This window comes from Callithrix jacchus, chromosome 8 (assembly GCF_049354715.1).
Source record: "Callithrix jacchus isolate 240 chromosome 8, calJac240_pri, whole genome shotgun sequence".
Classification (NCBI taxonomy): domain Eukaryota; kingdom Metazoa; phylum Chordata; class Mammalia; order Primates; family Cebidae; genus Callithrix; species Callithrix jacchus.
The window spans coordinates 37,350,593-37,373,960 of record NC_133509.1 but is presented as its reverse complement, the minus strand read 5'-3'; the positions used below and the strand labels follow the sequence as shown (position 1 = coordinate 37,373,960).

The 23,368-nt window shown below is 36.8% G+C and overlaps 1 protein-coding gene across 8 annotated transcripts in view; it reads right to left on the bottom strand.

Annotated features, from left to right (window-relative positions):
- Positions 1-483: 483 nt before the first annotated feature.
- DTWD1 (DTW motif tRNA-uridine aminocarboxypropyltransferase 1) overlaps positions 484-23,368 on the bottom strand; it is a 42,965-nt gene continuing 20,080 nt past the window's right edge. For 5 of the 8 annotated variants that reach the window (XM_078334227.1, XM_078334222.1, XM_078334223.1 and 2 more), the window contains one exon: positions 14,723-22,798. The gene's annotated coding sequence lies outside the window, so the exon portion shown is untranslated. Of the gene's footprint in view, positions 648-14,722; positions 22,799-23,368 lie in introns of those variants that run through there. The other 3 variants (XM_078334225.1, XM_078334220.1, XM_078334221.1) reach the window with 2 other exon arrangements.

Genomic DNA, 23,368 nt, shown 5'->3' with positions numbered 1-23,368 from the left:
TTCTTGACTGCCTTAGAATAAAATCATATGATATATCAAAAAGAAACAACAAAAACCCTCAAGCACTATGTGCACAAGAGGCTAAAACCAAATGGTAAACTGGATGTGGTTTTTTTGAACCACAAAGAGTGAGTGGAACCAATCTTCAGGGTCACTGATCACTTGGTACCTGTTCATTATCTTAGGGGGAGTGTTACAGGATTGCAGAAATGAAATGCTTCCCTGGAACGTATTTCTTCTAATTAATTGGTGTACTACAGGACTATCCAGGTACAAACTTTTCTGTTAGGTTTTCTTTTAAATACTAAGCCTCTGTTAGGGTTTCTATATCTCAAGAAGTTCAAGTAGAATCCCTCTATTTTTTCATAAATGATTCCTTAAGAATTTAACAGTCTCTAATATGAATGAGTATAACACTGAGTAGCCAGTAAATTCCCCGAAATTTATTTTATTTTTATTTATTTTATTCCCATTATCAATAGTTCAGTGATTATCAGGATCCAAAATAACTTGTCATTCGCCTCCATTTTTATTTCCATGGCCTCCTCTGAGGAATCAAAAGTAAATATGTATATTTTGGGAGATGGTTGATGCATTGTTTGTGGAATCTTCTTGTGGACTAAATTGTCTTAGGTTGGTGTGTTATCCTGAAAAATAAATTAAATGTGTTTATAGTCTGGCATTTTTACAAAGCTGAGTGCTGGACATACTGTTGTTTAATTTTGTTTGATTTTAGTCTGAGCTTCTGTCAGAATATTCTGTCATAGATATAAAACATGCTCTCACTGACTACATACTACTTTATATCTCCATTCCAGCATTTTCGATACTACAGGACACATTTTTTCTTCCCTTTTGGATGGTACTCAAGCATTTCAGCTTGGTGTAGGTAAATCCAGATGGGGTTCCTTGCAGAAAATATCTCTGTAATCAACTATGGTGTTCTGGGCTGGGATCAAAGAAGTATGAAGCTATTAGGAAAGAAAGTTAAGAATAACAAAATTCTCTTCCTTTTAAAAGGTAGAACTTCAGAAAGTGAAGTTTAGTGAAAGTGAGAGAGGATCAATATCAGAGGAGAAAAGGTGAAGTTGATTCAACTAACCAAGGTAGGTTGGCAGCAAGCACCTTGGAAAGACTGTGGTCTTGAAAGGTTAGCCAAGTGAAAATGCCACCTCCATGAAGGCCTCTGAGCCAAACTATGCATCTGAAGTCTGTGTTCTCAATTATCTGCTCAAGGTCTGTAGACTCCAGTTCTATGAACAGATGCTGAAAATGTGTTCATGAGAAAGATGCAGACCTAGAACCAATTGGAGTGTCTACTTATAACACCTTCAAACAAGTGCCTTATCCCTCTGGCCCTAGAGACAAACAGTTCTTGCCTCTCAGTGCATTGGCAATGTCATGTCCTACAACTACAAGAGTTTTAATGTCAAAATGTGGCAAAGGGGTGGGTGTAGGGAAAAAGTCAGTTGTACTCCTCATCACTACTCTCAGGTCCAGTTCGCAGGAATATCTGCAGGAAGGGCTGCTCAGGATTTTCAGGCACATGGTGATAATAAAAAAGCTGACAACAACTTTTAGTTGGCTTTATTACTGTTATCAAATTCTCTACAGAAAATGCACCCTCCAATTGTCTATACCCAGAGCAGACTGCTCCCACAGATCTTCCTACTCTGTAGCTTCCCTTTGGGAAGCCGCTGCTGAATTCTCACAGTGGGGGTACCTCAGAAAACTCCACCATCCTCTTTCACCAAAAATTCCTCTCACAGACCTGCTAATTTTGTCTGCTATTTGAGGAAAGCTGAGAAATATAATACATCAGGAACCAACAGATCTGGGTCCTAATCCTAGCATCACCACTGACTTTATTAGTTTGAACAGATTATTAATAATTATATGCCTCAAGCTTGTGGGGGAAGAGGAACACTTATACACTGTTGGTGGGGGTACAAATTAGTTCAGCCATTGTGGAAGACGGTGTGGCAATTCCTCAAAGAACTAAAGCAGAACTACGATTTGACCCAGAATCCCATTACTGGGTGTATACCCAAAGGAATATAAATTGTTTTACCATAAAGACACATGCATGCATATGTTCATTGCAGCACTCTTCACAATAGCAATCTAAATGCCCATCAATGATAGACTGGAGAAAGAAAATGTGGTAAATATACACCACGGAATATTATACAGTCATAAAAAAAGAATGAGCTCATGTCCTTTGCAGAGACATGGATGGAGCTGGAGGCTATTAGCCTTAGCAAACTAACATAGGAACAGAAAACCAAATACTGCATGTTCTCACTTACAACTGAGAGCTAAATGATGAGAACACATGGAAACATGGAGGAGAACAACATATATTGGCATCTACTGGTGGGAGAGGGTAGGAGGAGGGAGAGGATCAGAAAAAAATAACTAATGGGAACTAGGCCTAATACCTGGGTAATGAAATAATCTGTGCAACAAACCCCCACGATACAAGTTTACCTATGTAACAAACCTGCACTTGTACCCCTGAACTTAAAAGTTAAAAAAAATTATGTGCCTCCATCTCCTCTTTTTAAAAGTTAGGTTGATTATATCTGCTCTTATTTTCCCAGAGGGTTGTTCTATAAAGTGAAGATGACTGAAGAAGAACTGGGCAGTAGGTAACAAGAGCTGAAAAGAAACTTTCCAGCCTTCCTACTCACAAGAAACAGGCCTCTTCAGCTGGTTTCCGGGCCTCCTGTTCTCAAAGTAAACGAACAACCTCTTCCTAAAAGGTATATTCCACATTCCTGTACTAACTTTATAGTCTAGACATAGACTTACTGGTCTTTATAGTCTTTGTGAGGACTACAAACTGATATCTAGCTGAAGAGATAAACTCATGTTTTGGACCAACACAAGGCTGATACTTGGATTATCATAATCATTATAATTATTGTTTATTTTTATTGAAGTTATCATATATACAGAAAAAAATATAAATCATAAGGGTATATAGCTCAATTTTTTTTCACAACTTGAACACGTTCATGTAACTAGCACCGAGATCAAGAAATAGAGCATGAGCAGCACCCCAGAAACCCCCCTTGTGCCTCCTTTCAATCCTTCCACTTAAAGGTTACCAGTATCCTGACTTCCACAGCCATAATTAGTTTTCCTAGTAGCCCTTTAACAGGACAGATATGCTACATCCATGCAGATGCTAATAACTCTTAAACTGCTATAGATCAGATATTCATTTTTTGTGAAATGTGCTTCCTGATGAATTAATAAAAAATGGGGGAAAAGTGGGTAGAGTACAGGGGCAGATGCAGTAGAAAGAACTGGAAATTATCTTCTCCATAATATATTGCTGGTTAAGACTATTGTGTCATTTCCAGCAGGCATATAATCTCGTACTGTAATATTTTTGGAAAAGGAAGGGTTTAATTATATTAGAACTATTGTTTCTTTTGCCTTGAATAAATTGCAAAATATAATTTATAGAAATTTTTTGAAGCATTCTCTGTGGCCTACTTGATATTTGTCCATACCTGGTGAGAGTTTGACATGTACAGTATAATATTGTCATCTTAGATTTTATTTTGAGGCCCCTTACCATGATATTCCCAACAGTACAGAATCCAAGTGCCAGATCTTGCCAAGATCACCGATATATTTCCTGGATAGTGATGGGGGCTGGGAACAGGAGGCAGGGGCAGGGTCTATGCACCAACTGCCTCAGGGCAGAAAACCTTTCCTGTCCCCATATCAAATCCTCATCTGCATTCCATAGTCTGCTGGGCTGGCCACATCTGTGGCTGTTTCCAAAATAAAGATGGAATCTAGCCACATTTGGATTTAGTAGTTTAGTCTTGAACTGCTGTTCCTTTGGATATTATTTTCAGAAGTACATTGCATAGGGGCTTAGTGTTTCTAACTAGCTCATGAAAAAAGATTGCAAATCCTCTTCTCCCCTAAATATAAAAGATTGATGTAAAAGTATTGTTTATTACATTTTGCTGTGGGGTAGCCTTATTCAAATGAAAAAAGATGATTGCTTGATCCAGCTATCTGCCTAAAAATATTTTTTCTCTCCTAGAGCAGGAACATTATATACCATAATAGTGACAACACAGCAGTGTATTCGACATAAGAATCTACAAAGTGAAAGACTGGTGACTTCTTGTTATATAAGCTGTTCAATTTAGATCAAACAACATTCTCTAAGAGCCTATACTGTACCAGGCACAATGTTAGATACATATGACAGAAAGAGAAGAAGACATTGACCTAGCTCACAAGGAGTTCACAGACCAGTGAGAAAACAAATGCAAAACCAAAAATAACCATATAACAATAGCTTATTATAATGAAAATACTATACACAATGTCATATGGAAGAACAAGTTACTAACTCTCAATGAATGCATGGTCAGGGAAGACATCACAGAGGAGGTGTTGCAAAATGGGTTAGCTGGCTTTGTGGACTGCTCCCTTCTGGAAGGCACGGGTTTACAGGGGAAAAGGAGAGGGCCATTTATGATGATGGAGCCTGCTCCATTTCTGAACATACACATGAGCTACAGTGTGAAAGTTAAGGTGAAAAAGGCTTTGAGGAGAACAGAGAAGAGAATCACATGTGACAAGCAGAAGGAATAAAAAATATAGAGGCACAGAGGAATGACATGGCCTAGTGTTCTTCAGAAACTTAAAAGAAATGAAAATTGTCTAAACCAAAGGTGAAAGTTTAGCAGCTGGTGAGGCTAAAGCATAAGTTTGGAATCAGATGACGGAGAGACTTCATCCCCTAAAATGTTTTAAGCAAAGGACCAAGACAGTTACATTTGCAGTTTAAGTACTGACACTGGCATAGGAGCAGAAGCTCAATTAAAGGAGGATAGTAAAGAAGGCAAGAGGATGGATTAAAAAACAATGTTGTTTTCAGGCTTCGAATATACCAAGTCTTTAGTCTCATGTACACACTCATTCTCACCCTCACCCATTCTCTTGCTCACCTCTCTCTCTTTTATTTTAATCACTGCCTTTCTTCCATACCTCTCTATCCTTTTCTTATATTTTATGTAATACTATAGAAATTTTAGGACAGATCCTTAAAAATATATGGCATGATCCCATAGCCAATATGCCCAAGCTCCAAAACCAACTTGTGAAAAAGTGAGAGGTTAATATGACTCATCAAAATACGATTTCATTTTCCATTATTATAAATACTGTGGAGAAGGTACCTATTAAAGAATAAGTATGTCTGATAGCCTCTTTACTGGCTCTGATTAAATGATGACAGAAATGGTAGCAGAGCCAAATATGGTTTCGCTACCACAATAAACAGTAAAGGAGGTTTTTCATTATTAGTGACCTGGATACTTAACATTCCCTGGAGAACTTGCTAGGCCTTAGCCCTTGACCAATCAACCCTGACCTGTTACTAGTGTCCTCATGAGTTGTACATAGATGATTCCTTTGCACACTTCTGCATGTATTAGCTGGTTTTGTGGTCTGCTCCCTTCTGGAAGGCATGGGTTTACAGGGGAAAAGGAGAAGGTCAACTAGGATGATGGAGCCTGCTCCATTTCTGAATATACACATGAGCCACAGTGTGACAATTTAAGGTGAAAAGACTGAGGACAAGAAGAAGACTGCCAAAGGATCCCCAGATGAGTAGGTCTGGATGAATCTGGAAGGAGAAATGACTTGCTCTTCCAATATGGGATGTCACCATTAGGGAGTATATATGAAATTCAGCAGAATGGGATATAAGAAATTTGAAAAAAAATGAAAATGACTATTTAAAACCTTTAAGTAAAAAAATGTTTTATTTACTTATAAAATTTAAATGTAACAGAAGTAGAGTGTGGGATACTTGCATTTGTCAACAGAGAATGTGGGTGGTTTTTTTCTTCTTAAGACTGGAAAACACTGCTCTAATCTACTCCTCTAACTCATATGGAATAGAAGGAAACAGGGAAGAGTGTGAGTGAAAAGTGAAGGAAAGCTCAAATTTGATACTTAATGCAGTGGTGTAAGATACTTTTTTCCTCATTATGCCCCAGTCTTTCCCTCTATAGTTAAAGGAAAGTAGCCCTTTCACTCCAAAATGATTCACTTTTAAAAGAGATAGAAGGACTTGCCTTTGAAAATTGGGTATACTAAGAAACATATTTAAAGCCTGTTTGCAATGAGAAATGAAACAAAATATTTAATGTCTGTTTGCAAAGAACAAGAAAACTTGTACATTTCCTAAATAGGTTTTGATTTTCCTCTTTAAGCAAAAAATAAAATTTGCAGCATAAAGGTAAATTTAGGATCAAGAATTATGTTTGCTGCACAATACCTAGAGATTTTAGACATTTTAAGAGTTTTTCATGTTTTATTGTAGCATAATGGAAAGAATATCAACTATATACGCAGAAAAATCTGAGTTCAAAATCTAACTTAAACTTCTGTTGGCCAAGAGTAATCCTGCTGCAACCTGTCTTTCCCATTGATTCTAGAACACTCGACTAACTATCAACCAAGTTGACCTAACTGATACTTAAAGCAAACTCCAAACATTTTTTTTCAATTGAATATGGATATTCATGAATATAGATAATATCATGGACTATAACACAAATCATGACAAATTAAAAATAATGGAAATAGCATAAAGTATATTCTCTAATCAAATAGGTATTAAATTAGAAATCAATAACAAAAATTACGGAAAATCTCCAAATACTTAGAAATTAAATGGCACACTTCTAAATAACCCATGGGTCAAAGGGTAAGTTTCAAATGTAATTGGAAATTATTGTGAACTGATTGAAAATGAAAATACAACATATCGAAATTTGTGGGATGCAGCTACAGCTATGTCCTTCTCAGCAATGCTTAGAAGGAAGTTTATAGTATTGAATGTTTATGTTGAAAAAGCAGAAAAAACTCAAATCAATAATCTAAGTTTCATTGTTTAAACAGGAGGAAGAAAAGCTAATTAAATGTGAATCGAGCAGAAAAGGAAAGATTAAACAGAATAAATCAATACAATTGATAAAAAGCAAAGGAAACAAAAAGCTTGTTCATTGAAATGATCAATAAAATTGATAAATCTCTATTTAGCTTTATCAAGAAAATATAGAAAATGATATGCCTTATAGGCATTGAAGGTAGAAGACGGGAATCCTACCATCACTGCTTATAAATTCCAAAGGTTAGATGAAATGAACCAATTCTTTTTTAAAAATATATATATTTTATTGCATTTTAGGTTTTGGGGTACATGTGAAGAACATGAAAGATTGTTGCATAGGTACATACATGGCAATGTGGTTTGCTGCCTTCCTCCCCATCACCTATATCTAGCATTTCTCCCCATATTATCCCTCTCCTAGTTCCCAAGAGAACCCAGTGTGTGATGCTCCCCTCCCTGTGTCCATGGGTTCTCATTGTTCAACACCTGCCTATGAGTGAGAACACGCAGTGTTTGATTTTCTGTTCTTGTGTCAGTTTGCCAGGAATGATGGTTTCCAGGTACATCCATGTCCCTACAAAGGATACGAACTCATCATTTTTGATGGCTGTATAGTATTCCATGGTGTATATGTACCATATTTTCCCTGTCCAGTCTATCATCAATGGGCATTTGGGTTGGTTCCAAGTCTTTGCTGTTGTAAACAGTACTGCAATGAACATTCATGTGCATGTGTCTTTATAATAGAACAATTTATAATCTTTTGGGTATATACCCAGTAATGGGATTGCTGGGTCAAATGGAATTTCTATTTCTAGGTCCTTGAGGAATTGCCACACTGTCTTACACAATGGTTGAAATAATCTACACTCCCATCGACAGTATAAAAGTGTTCCTATTTCTCCACATCCTCTCCAGCATCTGTTGTCTCCAGATTTTTTAATGATCACCATTCTAAGTGGTGTGAGATGGTATCTCAATGTAGTTTTGATTTGGATTTCTCTAATGACCAGTGATGATGAGCATTTTTTCATATGTTTGTTGGCCTCATGTATGTCTTCTTTTGTAAAGTGTCTGTTCATATCCTTTGCCCACTTTTGAATGGGCTTGTTTGTTTTTTTCTTGTAAATCTGTTTTAGTTCTTTGTAGATTCTGGATATTAGCTCTTTGTCAGATGGGTAGATTGCAAAAATTTTTTCCCATTCTATTCATTGCCGATTCACTCTAATGACTGTTTCTTTTGCTGTGCAGAAGCTGTGGAGTTTGATTAGGTCCCATTTGTCTATTTTGGCTTTTGTTGCGAATGCTTTTGGTGTTTCTGTAATGAAGTCCTTGCCTATGCCTGTGTCCTGAATGGTTTTGCCTAGATTTTCTTCTAGAGTTTTTATGGTGTTAGGTCTTATGTTTAAGTCTTTAATCCATCTGGAGTTAATTTTAGTGTAAAGTGTCAGGAAGGAATCCAGTTTCTGCTTTCTGCACATGGCTAGCCAGTTTTCCCAATACCATTTGTTAAACAGGGAATTCTTTCCCCTTTGCTTGTTTTTGTCAGGTTTGTCAAAGATCAGATGGTTGTAGATGTGTGGCATTGCCTCTGAGACCTCTCTTCTGTTCCATTGGTCTATATCTCTGTTTTGGTACCAGTACCATGCTGTTTGGATTACTATAGACTTGCAGTATAATTTGAAGTCAGGTAGTGTGATGCTTCCAGCTTTGTTCTTTTTGCTCAGAATTGTCTTGGCTATGCGGGCTCTCTTTTGGTTCCATATCAAGTTTAAGGTGTTTTTTTCCAGTTCTGTGAAGAAGGCCACTGGTAGCTTGATGGGGATAGTCTGTAAATTACTTTGGGCAGTATGGCCATTTTCACGAAATTCATTCTTCCTAACCATAAGCATGGACTGTTTCTCCATCTCTTTGTGTACTCTCTTATTTCATTGAGCAGTGGTTTGTAGTTCTCCTTGAAGAGGTCCTTTACATTCTTTGTTAGTTGTATTCCTAGGTATTTTATTCTCTTTGTAGCAATTGTGAATGGCAGTTCATTCTTGATTTGGCTGTCTTTAAGTCTGTTATTGGTGTATAGGAATGCTTGTGATTTTTGCACTTTGAATTTGTGTCCTGAGACTTTCTGAAGTTGCTTATTAGTTTGAGGAGAGTTTGGGCTGAGAGGATGGGGTCTTCTAAATATTATACAATCATATCGTGTACAAATAGAGGCAGTTTGACTTACTTCCTCCTTTCCTAATTGAATACCCTTTATTTCTTTTTCTTGCGTGATTGCTCTGGCTAGAACTTCAATAAATTGAGTAGGAGTGGTAAGAGAGGGCATCCTTGTCTAGTGCCAGATTCCAGTTTTTGCCCATTCAGTATGATACTGGCTGTTGGTATGTTGTAAATAGCTTTTATTATTTGAGATATGTTCCATTAATACCTAGTTTATTGAGAGTTTTTAGCATAAAGGGCTGTTGAATTTTGTCAAAGGCCTTCTCTGCCTCTATTGAGATAATCATGTGGTTTTTGTCTTTGGTTGAAATGAACCAATTCTTGAAAGAGACAAACTGTCAAACTCACTCAAGAAAAAAGTTAACCTAAAGTTTTCTATATCTATTTTTAAAAAATGAATTTTAAATATATAGCTTCCAAAAATAAAAAAAGTCCAGGCTCTGATGGTTTCCCTGGTTAATTCTACCAAACATTTAGGAAAGAAAGAATAAAAATCTGCAAATACAAAATTTGCAAGTCTTCCAGAAAACCAGAGATGACACTTCCCAACTTATTTTAGGAGGGTAGCATTACCCTGATACTACAAGTACAGAAACACAGCACAAGAAAACTATGGCCCAATATACCTCACAAACAGAAATACAAAAATTCTCAACAAAGTATTATTAAATCAAATGCAAAACATAAAAATGATAATAAATAACTAAGCAAAGTCTATCCCAGGGATGCCAGTTTGGTCTAAAACCAGAAAATACAATTAGAGAAAATGTATTTTACCATATAAACATTCTAAAGAAGAAAAACCACATATATGCAGGAAAAAAAAGATAAAGTTCATATTCCATTCATTGTATATTTTTCAGAAGCCTCTCAGCAAACCAGGAACACAAAGGAACTTTCCTAAACCCATAATGGGTAGCATATAAACATATGCAAATCAACATGTACATACAATTTAAACCTAGCATACTTAATGGTGAAGGTTTAAATTTCTTCCCTCAAAGACTGAGAAAAAGGAAAAGATGTCTGCTCTCATACATCTATCCGACATTCAAGTTCTGGCCAATTCAATTGGTCAAGAAAAAGATATAAAATGCATACTTACTGAAGGGGAAAAAAATAAAATGATGTCTATTCAGAGATTATGCCAATGTCTACATAGAAAATCCCAAGAAATTTATCAAAAAAGTTCACAGAACAAATAAGTGAGTTTAGCAAATTCACAGAATACAACGTCACTTTATAAAGTAAATCACATTTTATAAAGAGATGGTACCTAGCTTACAATAGTTTGACTCGTAATTTTTCAAGTTCCCAATAGTGCAACAGTGATAGCATTCAGTAGAAACTGTACATTGAACTTCGGATTTTGATCTTATCCCAGGCTAGATATGCTGTAAGATGCTCACTTATGATGCTAGACAGTGGCAGTAAGCCACAGCTCCCAGTCAGCCAGGGGATCGGCAGGATAAACACCTGATACTCTACAGTGTACTGTGTTGCCAGATGATTTTGTCCAACTATAGACTAATGTAAGTATTCTGAGCACATTCAAGGTAGGCTAGACTAAGATATGATGTTTCGTAGGTTGTGTATTATGTGTACTTTCGACTTATGATACTTTCAATTTACAGTGCGTTCATCAGGAAGTAACTATAGTTAAGTGGAGGAGTATCTGTACTAGCAATGAACATTTGGAAATAAAAAAAATTTTAGAAACAATCACAAGCATGGTATCTGACATGTAGTGGATGCTCAATAAATATTTATTGAATGAGTTAAGTATGCAATTGAACTTTCAAATGTATTCTATTTTTGTTTTTCAGTACATTTACATTTCAAGATATGTTCTTCTGGGTATTATTAACATGGTTTAATACCCTTGACAGTATAACAATTATTCATGGACAACAGCAGTATATATATAGTTAGAAGCAGTCAAACAGGCTTAAAACATTATATCGAATGATCTACCTTAATTTTTATTGATTTCCCTTTATCTGTGGTATTGAAATCAGTGTTGTATCCTTCTTATAAGATAAACCTCTACTAAAATGTTAGCTTCATGTACCTCTGTCATGTTATGTGCTCTGTACACGGGTTAACATTTATCATTAAAAATTAAAATTTATATTATATCTGCATAATCTTAGTGACCTTAATTACACTGAACTTAATAACCTTTCAACACAAATGAAAAGGGACAAATCTCAAGACTAACATTTCTGAAAATGGCAGTCTCCAAATTAGTAACTTGGTTGCCCCAAATTAGTATTATATATCTATTTCCAACCCTCATTTTAGAATGAAAATAATAGACAAGTAGAAAAGGTATCCAGTTAGAAAAGATACCTCTTTGATGAAGTCAATACATAATAGTTACTGGTAATTAATTTTAGTTTGTTCCATTGTTATATTCATAAACTGTAGTTTTTTTTAATAGCTGGAGCACATGTTCTGTATTAGTGGGCAAAGTGGGAAAGTTTTTTTAAGACACCAAAAGGGAAAAAATCCTTCATTTTAAAGCATTCAGTAATAAAACTATTTTTAATCTAACTATTCAAACATTAAAAAGGGGCTCTAAATATATTGTTTTCTTTTCTTTTCTTTCTTTCTTTTTTTTTTTTAGACAGAGTCTCACTCTGTTGCCCAGCCTGGAGTGCAGTGGTGTAATCTTGGCTCACTGCAACCTCCATCTCCCAAGTTCAAGTGATTCTCGTGCCTCAGACTCCTGAGTAGCTGGAATTACAGACATGCACCACAATACCTGGCTAATTTTTGTGTTTTTATTAGAGGGTTTCTATGTTGGCCAGGCTGGTCTCGAACTCCTGGCCTCAAGTGATCTGCCCACCTTGGCCTCCCATAATGCTGGAATTACAGGTGTGAACCACTATGCACAATCATAAATATATAAATTTTAAAAAAATAAAATAAGAGGTTTAAAAAACTTTTAAATATATAACTGGCTCATCTTCTGACATAGAGAGAACCATTACTTCATGTATTAAAATTGTAGTCAAAGCAAAAATTTTTATATCTACCAAAATACTTAATTGGGCAATGATTTATAATCAGAAGACTGATAGGAGTACAAAAGGTTTATTGAAAAACGTAATATAAACATTGATTGCACTCTTTGCCTAGATCAGAAGAAAATGTAGTTTGCCATTATTCCAGCATGGATTGGAAAATTTTACTAGAAATAAGGATACAGAGAAGCATTTCTAAGATGGAAGTTTAAATCAATAAACACCTACACGAAAAAGAAGCTAGATCTGAAATAAACAACCTAAAGTTACACCTTAAGTACTAGAGAAATATGAACAAAGCCCAAAGTTAGCAGAATGAAGGAAATAATAAAAATCAAAGCAGAAATAAATAAAATGTGGACTATAAAAATAATAAAGAGGATCAATGAAACCAAAAGTAGGTTTTTATAAAGATTAAGAAAATGGACAAACCTTTAGCTCAATTAAGAAAAAAAAGGGAGAAGACTCAAATAATCAGAAATGAGAGACATTACAACTGATTCTACAGAAACACAAAGGATCATACAAGAAGACTATCATGAACAACTATATGCAATGATCTGAATTATCTAGAAGAAATGGATAAATTCCTGGATACATACAACCTTCCAAGACTGAATCATGAAGAAATAGAAAATCTGAACAGACCAGTAACACATGAGGAGATTGAATCAGTAATTAAAAAGTCACCTATCAAGGAAAAGCTGAGGACCTGATGGCTTCACTGCTAAATTCTGCCAAATATTAAAAGAAGAAGTAATATCAGTCCTCAAACTCTTCAAAAATTTGAAGAGTGAGTAATTCCAAAGCCAGACAAGAACACTACAAGAAAAAAAGAAACTACAGGCTAATATCCCTGATGAACACAAATGCAAAAATCCCCAACAAAGTACTAGCAAACCAAATTCAACTAAAAGGTCATTTACCATGACCAAGTGGAATTTATCCCAGGGATACAAGGATGGTTCAACATATGCAAATCTATAAATGTGATATACCACATTAGCAGAATGAAAGACAAAAAACATATAATCATCTCAACAGATGCAGAAAATACATTTGACAAAATTCAACATCCTTTCATAACAAAACTCTCAGCAAATTAAGGTACAGAAGTGAACCACAATACAGTAAAGGCCATATGCGACAAACTGACAGCATATAATAGAATTAATGACTAGATAATGAAAAAAATCAGTCAGCTACCTGGTTTCTTGATATAGTACTTATGTGTTATTCAGTTTAACTATTTTCGATAGCTGCTTCAAGTGATGTTAGCTGGGGTTGCTCTTACGGCTGAGTTCACCTGTTGGTTAAGCTGAATGTGAAAGTTCATGAAGGCTTCTCTTACTTGGCTGGGGCCTTGGTGTTAATGACTGGGGTATGTAGTTATTCCCTTTCTTTCCTTGGTGTTAATAACTGGAATTCTTCAGTTATTCCTTTTCTTTCCTTTTCGGCCTTTCTTTCCTTGTAGTGTCTCCAGGGACTTGCCACATGGTCCTTTCCTCCAGGAGGATAGCTTAGATTTCTGAAGATACCATGTTCCAGTTTTAAATATCTCTGTGCATTAATTTTATCTTAATTTACTTTTGAAATAGAGTCTTAATTCCCGTTGTTCAAATATACTGAGGTGCCTAATCTTAAATTTGGAAAACATTTTTAACTTTCAAAAATAGTTTCCAAAAATAACCAAAACTTCTATTTTTTATGTTTTCAGGGAAATGTGTCTTGGAAGAAAAAAAAAAAAGAAATTATATCCCCTAAGATTACAAAATATTAGGCCACTTGGTTCATCCAGTGTATTTGCTGCTTCTCTCCTTCCCTCCTTCCTTTCCCTCCCTCCCTCCATCCATCCATTCTTTCCTCCCTTCTGCCATTTCTCACTCCATCCCTCCCTTCTTTCATTCCCTTTTATCTCCCTCCCTGCTTCCTTCCCTTCTTGCCTCCTCCCTCCCTCCCATTTCCCTGCCTTCCTCCTCCCTCCCTTCTTTTCTTCCCTTCTTCCTTTCCTTCCTTCCTCCTTTCTTCCCTCTGGACAAAATGCATGAAAAGCGAACGCATTGTGCATTAAAGTATTAAAGATTTCTCTAGGGTTGCCTAAAACATATGTGAAATATTTGCTTGAGAAACTGGAAGGGAAAAAAATGTTACAATAGCAAATATTTAATAATACAAAAACAGACAGGAATATATATCACTGTAACTGTGAAAAAACATCTATAATAAATAAGAAAATGAGGTAATCTCTCAGAATATAAGCAATCTAGATTTGCTTTAATTTTGGTTTTAGAATCCATTTTACTTAGAACTAAGGATCCTTGAAGGCAATAAAAGAATTTATTCTTCAGAATCAGGGTGGTTATAAAATTTCAAAATATATGCTCAATTAAAAAAAATCATCAATTAGAAAAATTGATTCAATAATTTAGATTCTATTTGCAGCACTGCCAAATATATATGCTTGTTTTTAAAAGTTGTTGTTAATAAAATTATACACATTAAGGTCTTAGTGTTCAAGGGCAAATAAATATTATTTTATAAATGTTTGAATTTTTATTTAATTTGCAGTAGAGAACCAGGTGCAATCAACATTTTCACAGAGAACAAACATAAAGCATTTCTTGAGCTAATAATTAGATTTCACTTTTAAAAGTAAAATCAGAATTTTTATTCATCTTTTTTTCTGCTTCAGAAATTAACATTGCTCATTAAATATTCATGCCTGCTTGTTACGACTGTACTGTATTTCATTAAATGTTTATAATACATTTAATCACAAAATAGATATCACCTCCAAGTTTAACTTATATTCATACTAAAATGTAGTATTAATTTTTCAAAGATTTTTATACTTGGCCGAGAGGAAGTTAAAATATGTAGATGGCATATCTTCCTGTAAACTTAGTGCATATTTAGAATACTCTTTAAAGTATTCTCTGCTGTTTTCTATTCCCAACTTCACCAGCCAGCAAAGTATTTCCTCTTCATAAATGATCTCAGGGCAAAGATGACAAAAGCCGAAGATGCCAACAGTAAAACATGGTCGCAGAGTAATAATAAAATCAAAGGCTGTTGTAAGATCCTTTGTGAAGACTTTAGAATCACTTCAAGCAATACTTCATCACCCCTGTAGGCAAGAGAATCTTACGGGAATTTTCTATAGCACCCTGATTCTCAGCCCAAGGTAAAAAAGGAATGTTTCAATATTTATAGAAGTAGCTTTTTTTTTTTTTCTTATGGGGTGAACTAATCTGATATAAAGGCTCACAGAGTTTTAAAGAAAATCGCATTGCTGAAGATCCCACCAGCATGAACTGAAAGAAACATGGCACTTTAAAAAAAAAATAGAGGTACATAGGCCCCCAACCTTCTGCAGGTCTTTGCTTCACAGGTTTTTTTCTTATCCCCTCTTTTACAAAGAGACTGTGGTATCAGTTATCAATTGCTATGCAATAAATCACCCCAAAACTTAATTACCTAAATGGACAGTTTTAAAATCTCTTATTTCTTTTTACTGGCTGTTGGTTCTTCAGCTCCAAATGGTGCCACCTGGGGTCACTTATGTGATTGCATGCAGACTGTGGCTAAGCTGAATTAGGAGGTTCAAGATCTCTCTAACTTGGCTGGGGCCTTGGTGCTTTCTAGGACTGAAATTCGTATGTTGAAGCCCTAAACCTCAATGTGCTGGATTTGCAGATAAGGACTTTGAAAAGTAATGTGGTTACAAGAAGTCATGAGGTTGAAGACCCTCCACGATGGGATTGGTGCCCTCATAAAAGGATAAAGATGCCAGAGTGCTCTCTCTCTCCATCGTGCGAGGGTATAGCAGGAAGATGGCTGTCTGCAAACTAGGAAGGGAGCCCCCATTAAACACTCAACCATGCTGACACCCTGATCTTACATCTAGACTTTAAGTCTCAGAAATGTAAGATACAAATTTCTGTTAAGTCACTCAATCTATGATATTTTATGTTCTAGTAGCCCCAACTAAGGCAATGCTATTGACTGAGGTGTCTCATCTCTTGCCTAGGTGGCCTTTCTCTCCAGTCTTACTACACTGTATTTTCAGGTTCCACAATCTCCTTTTTTTTTTTTTTTTAAGAAAAAAGTGACTCAATCTATGACATTTCTGTTATAGCAGCCCAAACAGACTAAGGCAGTGCTATTGACTGGGGCATCTCAGTTCTTCTCTAGGTGGCCTTTCTCTCCATGGGGTGTCTTTGGACTCATAAAGTCCCTAGAAATATGGATATCTCTAGCAGGATATCACGGAATTCTAACATGAAGGCTCAGGAGAGTGAAATTGAAAACTGCCAGACCTTACTTTTACCATATTTTATTGGTCAAAGCAAGTTAGAGAGCCAATCAGATTAAAAGGAAAAAGAAATGAACTCTACCCACTGAAGAGAGGAGTCCAAGGAAGAGGAGGAATTGTTTGAGGGACATCTTTGAAAACTATCATAGTCTGCCACGGTTCTTGTCTCATTAACATGCATATATATACTTACTCTGTACCCTAAAGTCTATTAAAAAAATGACAAGTACTGTGTTGGAAAATTTCCTTTAAATTCTGCTTTCAAATTGAACAGTTCCTTCTTTAGTTCACTCAGCAAATGTCTTCCTGTACATTATGAGAAGCAGCTGTAATAAGTTAATCAGTACTTCCAACATTCACCTGGAAATCTCAAGAGATCAACAAGCTATTAAGTTTCATTTTCTTTTCCATATTAAGACAGGCAAAATTATTGCCAAGCATTCTGTTAATGCATAACTCAACCCTCCATTTCTTTCAATAATTCAATAATGTATTTACTGCTTTCCCATCCTCCAGTAAAAGTTTGTTCACTATTCTTCAAGGCTTAGCTGGCAGCTCCTTGCCATATGTATTATAGTGTGCTTAAGCAACACAATTGATTCTTATACAGTTCTGTACAAGTCCAACACAAAAATCTCACTGATCTAAAATCAAGATGTTAGCTGAACCACATTCCTTTCTGGACACTCTGGAGAGAATCTGTTTCTTTGCTTTTCCCAGCTTCCAGAGGCTGCTTGGGGCTTGTGGTTCCTTTCAGTCATCTGTAAAACCACCAATACAGGTTGAGTCCTTCTCACTGCACATCATTCTGACATCCTCTTATATATCCATCTTTCACTTGTAAGGACTAATGTTTGTTTTGAGCCTATTTAGATAAAATAGGATAATCTCTACATTTCAAAGTGTTTTAACTTAATGACATATGCAAAGTCATTTTTATCATGTAAGGTATTCATATTCAGAGGTTCTCAGGTTTAGGTGGACACCATTAAGGAGACATTATTAGGCTTACCACACTTATTTCCAGCTTCCACAATCTCTTTGCCACTCTTTCAGTTGTCACCTGCTACATGTTCTAAAGCCAGTATCACACGCTTTAACTTTTTGTTGTAATAACACTGCACTCCTGACACCATTTTCTGTTACCTATTACTGAATAACAAGCTACTCTAAAATGTCATATATTCTGAAACAAAAATGACATGCTATTTCTCACAATTCTCTGTTTAACCTCTTAGATTTTTTGCTTCCCGTGTTCATTAAGGTAACTTTGGTAGCTATATTTAGCTGAACTTCAGTCACCAGACATGGGAAGGGTATAATCTCAAGCACAGTGTCCTTCAGCAGTTGAAGCAGACTCTGAGGGAGTTGACAGGTGGAGGCTGCTGACCTTATTCCTTGGAACTAGGCAGTTAGTCCTTTCTTGAAAGTGAATTGGGCACCATATCTCTTTGCTGATTACAATCTACCCTTTGCTCCACATAGATCTATGTCTCCCTGTATATTTAGGGAACAGCTCCTAAAGAATTTAAGGGACCTCTTTTCCTGACCCCCCAGGAAATCTAGAAGATGGAGATTAGTGGGACAAATTACAGTGCTTGCTGCTGCAGTGGGGTTTGGGAATGCAATAGAAGATGGAAGTAGACAGACCAAACTACAGTGCCTGCTGCTTCAGTCAGGCTCAGGAATGCCATCAATAGTTGTCACATCTTCTCAACCTCCACTATCAATTCTAGATTTCTGTCAGTCTGTGCTACCACCTCTGCTGCTCCTGGTGGTTTATCAGACCCACATTCCTTGAGAGGCCTGAGTTCCAGGCCATCATGTCCTTTCGAAGGTGGGTTGCCACACCTACACATTACAGTTTCAGTTTGTTAGGTTTATCACGTGGGCACCACACTTAATACTTCCACCCATGTTGTGTAACCAGGATTCCAACCTCCTGTTGATTAGGGTCAAGTGATCTTGACTCCTTTTATTAGCTTCTGTTCCCTGGACACAAGGGACCTAGAGTATCCAGGTAGCTGCTGCAGCTTATGTTTTTCAGTGAGATTTTTGATGTATCTCCTGGCAAAAGTATGTCCCCTTGGGGGACCAAGACCTCTCACTGCAGAGTTCCTAGTTATGAAGAAGTGCAAAGTACCATATGGGCCATTAAAGGTGATGGTAAGGAGGGTAGGAACCTCTTCTTCCACCCTCTTTGCACCTACTTTTAGGAATAAATAGCTTCCAATATCCATCTCTTGTTTATATTGAGGCACATGCTATAAGGATAATTGATCCAATTATATTCTGTATCTTGGAGTACAGCATCCTATCCCTGTGGCATATTGCCTATGAACTGGTGTTCAGCTGTACCTTCAGCAGGCTGTAACAATGTTCTATAAGACTGACAGATTCCGGCTGGTGAAAAAAGTGATATTATTAGTGGATCCTGTGGATATGGGTCCACTCCTGCACTTGCTTTTCCATAAAATAGGTTTCTGATCACATGTGATATAATGTGAGATCGCATGCTGATGAGTATAATACTAAGTAAACTCAAATGGTGATACTGGCTGAGGCTCTGCAAACAGGAAAAGCAAACTCATATCTGGAAATTGTGTCTATTTCTATGACCAGGAAATGTTGGTTCATTCAGGATGAAGGGGCCCAATGTAACCAGCTTGATCATGAAGAATGGTACTGTATCAGGGATGCAGAATTGTCTCTGTTCCTGGTAGGTTGGACATTCAGCAGCAGCAGGAGCTATGGCACCCTTGGTAAGTTGAAACTCAAGTTACTGAACCTATGCTTGGTCTTCATCCCTTCCTCAGTGGACACTCCATTCATGTGCCCACTGTGCCAGCACTTGGTGGTCAATAACTGAAGCAGGATGGATGATGTCAACTAAACAAAGTGTTTAGTTTGCTTTATTGTTTAGTGATTCTTCAACCCTGAATGCTCTCTGGTGAGCACTGCATGTTGATACAGAGACCTTTACAGTTCATGCACATACCTGACACAAGTATGTCCATTCACATGCTGTGCTTGATCTTCCAGTATTTGTTCTTAAGGGCAAATACTAGTTTGGCTACTTGGACTATTAAATCCTAGATGGGCTTTATATGCAATCAAAGAAGCTCTCTTTCTATAGAACATTAGTGGCACTTGGTCATTCAATTCTGTTATTCTTAAATGTACTATTTCCTTCATGCGTCTCAAATACCTGATCTTTGCACTCACTGGCACATTCTCTTCCATGGCTAAATCTCATTTTACCACTAATAAAAGTTACCACTTTGAGCCATGGGTTTTATTTGTTCTGTGTGCCACACGTGATGGGATCCTCAATGGCAGCTCAGATAACTCCTGCTAACAACTACCACAGGTTGAGTCCTCTAAAGAGAAAAGCTGAGTAATTTCTCTTACATGGGGTGTAAGATGTTTATTAGAAAGTGTCACCTGGCAGGGGAAGGGGAGAAAGCAGGATTGGGCAGAAGAAGAAATCAAGTTGCAATAGAGGGAGCTCTGGGGCAGGTTTTGCCTGACAGTGTCATAAATGAGGCTGAAACAGCAAGATCTTCCATCTCCACTAAGCTCAGCTCTGAGATCTAGGGCGAGAGTCACCTCAGGTGAAGTTTTCTTTATAGTTGTTGCAGATGAAGTGCTGATAGCTGGAGGATTTCTGTTTTCCACACTCCCTGCAGCTAATAAGCAAGTTCTTCCTGGAAGGGGGATCTAGGCAGCACATTTTCATGTCTACCACAGTATCTAACCTATTTGCAAATACTGGCTCTACCTTCAAAATACATGCAGGATCCTGGCATTCTGTATCACTCTCCCATGATCACAACCCCCGTCCAGGAAAATATTTTCTCTCAAATGGACTACGAAATAGCATTGCAATTGATCTTATTTTCTTACTCTCTTGCAGTCTATTTTTCACAAAGAAGCCAAAATAATCCTTTAAAAATATAAGTCAAATCTTGTCACTCCTTTGCTTAAATCCTCTGATGGCTTCCTATCTCATCACTCAGAGTAAAACCTTAACACCAAGTTTTTTTTTAAATTTTTATTTATACCATATATTTAATTTTTATTTCAGCAATTATTTAAAAATTTCTGGGATCTCTTTTTTTATTGTTTGTTCTTTTTCACACTCTCCTATTCTTGTTTTGTGAATACAATATACTCTCTCTTATTTTGAAGATAGTTGTTTTTCGTTGCCATTATTCTTCTCTATTTCCTTTGGATTTTCTCCCTTCCTTTTCCCCTTTTTTATTTGAAGGATTCACCAAGTGTCAAGTGATGTCTGGCTCTTATATATGGGTGGTGATTTTTGGCTGGTGGCTTTCAATGTAGGGTCAGTATGTGTTTGGCTAAACTTTTCATTAGGGTCTTTTGTTTTTTTTTTGAGAAAGAGTCTCACTCTGTAGCCCAAGCTGGAGTGTAGTGGCACAATCTCGGCTCACTGCAACCTCCGCCTCCCAGTCCCAGTTCAAGCAATTCTCCTACCTTGGCCTCCCAAGTATCTGGGATGACAGGCACGAGCCACCATGCTCAGCTAATTTTTGTGTATATATATATATATATATTTTTTTTTTTTTTTTGCAGAGATGGGGTTTCATCATGTTGGCCAGTCTGGTCTTGCACTCCTGATCTCGTGATCTGCCCACGTCAGCCTCTCAAAGTACTGGGATTACAGGCATGAATCACTGTGCCCGGCCTCACTAGGGTCTTTTAACTGTCAGTATTTGGAGATAAAAATTTGCTCTAATTAATGCTTCCGGTAACATGGAAGACAAAAAAGTATACCTAATGCATTCATGGCATTTGGTAGTATTTTGAGGCTCTTAGGTACCTTACCTATTATACTTAATAACAGTCAGTTTATTTTTTCAAAATAAGAAACATAAGAAACAGAAAAGCTCAAAATTAAGGCAAGTGGAACTGAAGTGAAATATATAACCTAGGATATGCAGAACTAGAAAATAAAATTGTTTCTTATCAAATAAAATGGGATAATCAAACACAGCCTAATACAAAGACCAAACCAAGGAGCTGTCATTAATATGGACTCAAAGAAAAGATCAAATAAAAGGTGTAGCCATTTACCCTTTTGAAGACTTCTGAAGGGATTTAGGGGGACTTTCAGGATGAACCAAAGGGCTCCTAGAAAGATCAGAGGAACGAGGACCTTGATATGCTTAAGATATACATGTTTCTACAAATGAAGTCATGAGCACTTTGAGAATCTCGGGCTGACCTAGTTAGTCACTACTTCTCTAAATCTCTTCTACTGTAGCCTTCCAGACCTTTATTACCCCAGTAATTCCCATATTGGGGTAAACCTTAATTTCTTTATTAAACTTCTTTATTCATGTAACATTTGTAACATTGCTGCTTTTCTAAATAAACCCAGACTAAAACATCTGACTTCCCTAGAAGAGAGCCTAAAGAAAATATATCTACTACTTTATTAAAGGTACAATCCAGGCTGGTAAGAGTGAGGAAGAAAGGAAGTGAAGCTAGCAATAATGGGAAGCAAATTCCAACTGCCAAATTACTGTATAGCACTTGCTGCTGTTTCATGAAAAGCCATGAAGGGACACTACCAGTCATGTGACAAGTATACTTGCATAGCCACATAGTACTCTTCTGGACAGGCAGGATGAAAAACAGTGTCTCTATACAGTCCATCAGAAGAAGAGCAATTTATCTGGCACTTCTTCTAGTGCACTGTAGTCCATAGTTCTTCTAGTCCTTTGAAATTTTCAGACAGTTAACTTCACAAACCTACCAGAGTACATCACCTAGCCCTTTTAAGTCATTGTGGCATGGAGTTATTAAAGTCCAGAAGTGTTGGTATAAGCCAGAGATTCTGAACATATGGCTAGTTGATCTCAAGCAGAGGAATCATACAAGCCTGCTGGTCATCTGTTACTGTGTGAGATGATACCTAAGGCAAAGCAAGTGGTCAAAAGCCCAAGAAACACAAAACTGAGAATCTTCTAAGGTACTTGAAGAAGCTGTATCTGATCATGCATCCAAAAATGAGATCTCTATAGCCACAATAATGCCACAATAAATAGCTATAAACTTTGGTGGCATAATAGACGTTCCTTGCTCATATATTTGGAATCAGGTAGGTGTCAGTTAGATGACTCAGCTGATCTTGGCTGGAATCCTCCAATCTTGGGTTTGGTTGGCCATCAGCCAATCTAGACAGGATTCAGTGAGGGTGACCGGGGAAACCTTGCTCTGCTCCATGGATGTCTCATCTTCCAGCATGCTAACTCAGCCAAGCATATGCTATGTCAACAGCAGAAACAGAGAGTAAATAAAAATGCACTAAATCTCTGGATGTCTATGACTCAGAATCACAGTGGGGGGAGTTATTCAAAGGAACCTGAAAAATGACCATGATTACAGGGAAGAATAAAGAATTAGGGCCATTATTAAATCTATCACACCAAAAAAAAAAAAAAAAAAAAAAAACAAGACAAGTATAGTCAGTTCATTGTTCTAAGAGGCATTATTATCTTCTTTTGAAAAGAACCTGAGATTTTATCTAGCCTTAGCCGTAAATTAGGCTCTTATGAACTACATGGGTCATCTTTCTTGTGCCAGCTGAAAGATGGGGGCAAATGAGTGATAGAATTATTCTGTCTCTCACTTTTTTTTTTCTTTTCCCTCTGAACTGTTACATTTAGTTGGTTTGTAAAGCCAGTTAAATGCAATAGATTTTGGCTCAGGGAAGTCCAAATATAGCCCAGAGAAATCCAACTTTGGCCCTGCTTAAATCAATTCAAGCCTTCCTCTATTCTCAGGGCCAAGTTCTAAACATAAAAAACAATAGCAACAACTAAAAAACGATTTTAA